The sequence below is a fragment of the Dermacentor variabilis genome, chromosome 2 (genome assembly GCF_050947875.1).
Source record: "Dermacentor variabilis isolate Ectoservices chromosome 2, ASM5094787v1, whole genome shotgun sequence".
Lineage (NCBI taxonomy): Eukaryota > Metazoa > Arthropoda > Arachnida > Ixodida > Ixodidae > Dermacentor > Dermacentor variabilis.
This window is the reverse complement of record NC_134569.1, coordinates 78,027,570-78,032,111: the sequence shown is the minus strand read 5'-3', so window position 1 is coordinate 78,032,111 and position 4,542 is coordinate 78,027,570.

Here is a 4,542-nt window from a genome sequence, read left to right as displayed (position 1 = left end):
CTACACTTCCATGCATGGACAAGCAGGGGTGTATCCGAAATCGAGGAGTACAATTTTCGGAAACGATGATGGAGCTACGAGGAAGTGAAACGAGTCCTTCACGTGAGGGAAATGCAGCGTAGGTTGATTCGATCGCTACTTTCACGTGCTCTTGCCCGGCGACGTGGACGACGCCACGGCAACCGAAGTTGGCTGTTATTGGCTGAGAAGGCCTGCGGAAGAGCTCAATTGTTGGCAGCAACCTAGCACTGAGAACTTTGCGGTCGATATTGACCGACGCCGTCGGCCCGAAGGGAACGCGTCATTATTGTCTTCGGTTCTCCCAAACTTTTCCCCCTGCCCAAAGGGGACCAGAAGGAGGTTCAGGAACTCGCCAATAGCCTTACTTTCGCTTGCTCCCACGCGTATTTAAACTTTCTTGTGTATCGAAGTAGCACCAAGAAGTTTGCACATGCCAGCCATATATATCGACCACCTCGTGCTCGCGGCAGAATCCGCGCAGGCATTTACGCCCAATAGATTACCTGCCGCGATTGCCCGTATTTGCCAATGACTGTACCAATAATATCAAGAACTCAAAACAAAATGAAATCACGTGTTGGGACAGCTGAAAAGGAGAAGCTAGTGCCCTCAAAGCTGCGCAGGATCTACATCTTGTTCACCTAAGTACCGCGTCATTCAGTCGCGCATTAAGCTGGTCGGCGAGCATGCACTCCGCAAAGTCTCAAGCAGATGTTAATTGCACAATTTGTGAGGGCACCTCTCCTGTGTTTGGTTTGCTTCACCTTTACGGGCTTTGTACGCCTGCAAGCCACCGCGGAGACGAGAACGGCCACCTGCCTCACGCGAACTCAGGACCATGGAGTCCTCCTGGCGTCAAAGGGCAACTAAACTAATGAGTGTTTAGCGCTCTCCGGTCAACTCTATCCAGGCATCGCTTTCTTCACACGCTGGATGGCTGGTGCAAAGAAGTAATGACATAGAGGGGTCAAGCGCTTCCCACGCTCTACCGCCGTGAAACTGAAGTGTTCAGAGAGCACAGCCACAGCCATCATCAAGGGTTGTCCTTTAGTTGCCATTAACAAGAAAGCGAATGCAGTAAAAGCAAAATAATTGAATAGTGCAGATAGGTTGACTTCTGTTGTGTCAGAAGGGGAGATGTTAAACTCGTTACATCATCATCGTTAGGCTATTTTCATATCCACTGAAGGACGAAGGCGTCTCCCAGTTATTTCCAATTACCCCTGTCTTGCGCTATCTGATTTAAGCTTGCGCGTGAGAATTTCCTAATTTCATCAACCCATCTAATTTTCTTCCGTCCTCAGCTGCGCTTGCCTTCCTTTGGCACCTATTCTGCCACTCTAAAGTTCCGCTGATTATCTGTTCTACGCATTACATGACCTGCCCATCTCCATTTTTTTCACTTAATGTCAACTAGAAGATCGGCTAATGCAGTTTGCTCTCTGATCCACAGACTAAACGTTACGCCTAACATTTTTCTTTCTGTTGCTCTTTCGGCGGTTCTTATTCTCGAAATTCTTTGTTAACCTCCAAGTTTCTGCCCTAAATGTTAGTACCGGTAGAAGGCAGCAGCGTTGTAGATCTCTTTCTTCAAGAATAGCGGTTAGCTTCCGCTCATGATTGCTAATGCCTGCCCTGCGCGCTTCAGCCCATTTTATTCTTTTGCAAATTTCCTCCTCATGATCGGGGCCCAGTGTGAGTAATCGACCTAGATATCCTTATCCGGCATAACTTTTAAGGGCTGTCTTCCGACGAGGACTTCTTGTTCTCTTGCCACTCGTTGCACATTTCTCATTAAATGTGAGGCACGATGCATTTCAACATCTGCTAACAGATGAACTTCGGTACCATGACTTGCAGGTTGCTTTATACACACCATCAAGTCCAACACTGCCAGGAATAGTAACAAGATTCCCTTATCAGAAGAGTGCCTCCATATCAAATGCGAATGTTGGAAGGATGGAGCAATTCAACGAAGGGCTGATAGTAGATTGACCATCTTGCTCTGTAAAGAGGGAAAAAAGATATTTTCGTTAGAGGTGTGGAGATATTCAAAATTTTAAGCATGCATCAGATTGTCTTCGCTATTCGATTCATATTTGATTCCAAATTGTCGACTTTTCGCTTCTGTTCGAATGTAAGGGTTCACAATATTTATCAGAGCCTCGAGGGAGAGACCGATGCACGTGAGGAATGTTGCGAATGAGTAAGCAGCAGGATAGTCTCGGTTGTTGCAAAACGCACCAGTTCCCGAGCGAACATGCGAGGCGAACAACTGCTGCTAAATAATTTCGAGTCATTCCATAAAAATATCTGGCTTCTAGGCACACTATATAGGAAGTTCTTGTTTCGACTAAATCAATACAGTTTATTATTTAGCAAGTCTCAGTATATTTGCATACCTTCAACCCATTGAGCGGGGTGGTATAGTAACGCTTCTCTCGTTCAGCAGAATCAACACTGTACGTGCAACTGGTGATTTGCAGTTCCCTTGTTTCATTGTTGTCACTATTATGTTGCACCAGTGAACTACCGAATTCCCCCCCCCCCCTGGAATAAAGATAAATGTCAGCAGTTGTTTCTCATTACAAGCCCCTTGAGTTGCAAGCGGCATGACATGTCAGTACGAAATAATATTAGTGTGTCTATCATTTTTCTTACCACACAGACTCCACCCCTTTATATTTCCCTTTCATCAGATATTAGAAAATATTCAACATTCGATTCGATACTCGAATGTATAGTCTTCCTAAGATATTGTTATTCGGTTCAACTCGAAAACATCATCATTAAAAGATGCCAAATTTTCGTAAATGTTTCATAGAACTTGAAAAGCTGCCATGCTGAAAGTAGAAAAATTTCTCTCGATCAGCGAGCGTGTACTCTTCAATATGAAATCTGCGGCTCCTGATTCACACATTTAAATCGCCACTTACTCATAATCACGCTTTTTATGCCACAGTCCTAGTAATAAACCTAAATGAGGAGGCCGTAGCAGAAGAAATCTACATCGTCAGTACGTGAACAACAAATATTGCCTTTGAAGATGTTTATTTCACGTATAGAGGCTTTACAGAGGAGTCTTGAAGGCAGCCTCCGACCAGGACGAGCCGCTTTGTACACAGACGTAAGCTTGGCGGGGCTACAGACTTCACTACGAAATGTAACAAAAACAAGATAACCCAGTCCACTTGGAGTCACGTATACGACATTATACACAGCCTAGGAACCACAGTTGGTGTGTGCAGGACCCCTTGGCATCTTCAAAGTTGACAATGTGAATCAGCACTTATGGCTTGAAAGACTGCCACATTATGAAAGCTCAAAATTGCAAAGGGCGAGTGTAACTCCTTCAATCTGTCAGCCTCATTATGATCAATAAGCGTGAAGAATTGCATAAGCAAAGTAATAAAGAAAATTTATGCTCGAGAGGCCAGCAGTCGTGGCTAGAAACCAGCGAAGGGGCCCCCCAGAGAGAATCGAGGCCTGCGCTTGGCGAAGCGCTGTTGCCTCGATTCTAGAGCTAGTCGAAGATGTAGGGTACAGAAAAAAAGGACAAGGAAAAGTAACAACCGCTGGCTTCTTAGACACCCACCGGCTTTTTATACAGTCGACCAGTGCGCGTTGTCGCCTACCCAACTGACGTGCATTGCTAATGAAAGAACCTTGCGCTGAAACGCAGATTTTCTGCCGCATCGCTGTATATTTATGATGACGGATAGAAAGCCAAGTGCACCTTGCGAGCAAAAACAGAGTTAGCTGCACAGGAGCGGGCTCACTATGGTACTTTATTAATGCAAAAGCATTATATGCCCCATTACGCGAAAATGTGGCGTCGTCAGCCGCGGCGTGACCGAGCGATGCATCGTACCAAAAATTGCCGACTGCGCGAAGAGTAAAAAATACGTCAAAAATGCTCAAATTGACGTCAAATTTCTCGGGGAGGTTCCTATAAACAAAGTGAATTAATACCTTTGAAAAAATTTCAGTCTGAAATGAAAACATTTCTGTGTGGGCAGGAATCGAAACCGGGTCCCCCGCGGGGGGAGACGAGTACGCTTCCCCGACGTCACGGCGGTTCCCTTTATGGTTTTGTTTTCTTTGGTTTTGAATTCTCAGAATTATACTTTACTGCATATAACTTGAAGATGTCCTCGTATACGAACAAATAAACAAGTCAAATTCATATCAGTACGCAAAGCCCTGAGAAAGTATACTGTGTCTGGCTCATTCGTCGTCGAACGTATACAGTGCTCTTGCTTCGTATAACAACACATTACACCTGAAAAAAGAAAAAAAAAGAATGCAAATGCTATTTTGAGTGTTTGCGCACTTTGAGTGGCGGCTTTACGTTTCTGGCTCACTAACCGTGTGCCTATAGTGCGTGTGTCATTGCGCACTTCACGTGCAGCCATCCCGCTGACGGAAGGTTAGGCCTAGTGAGCGCGTCATTGGGCGCACGACGGCGCAGCCAGTGGGGAGGAGGTGGCGCCACGTCATGAGTATGTATAAGAAGAGTGT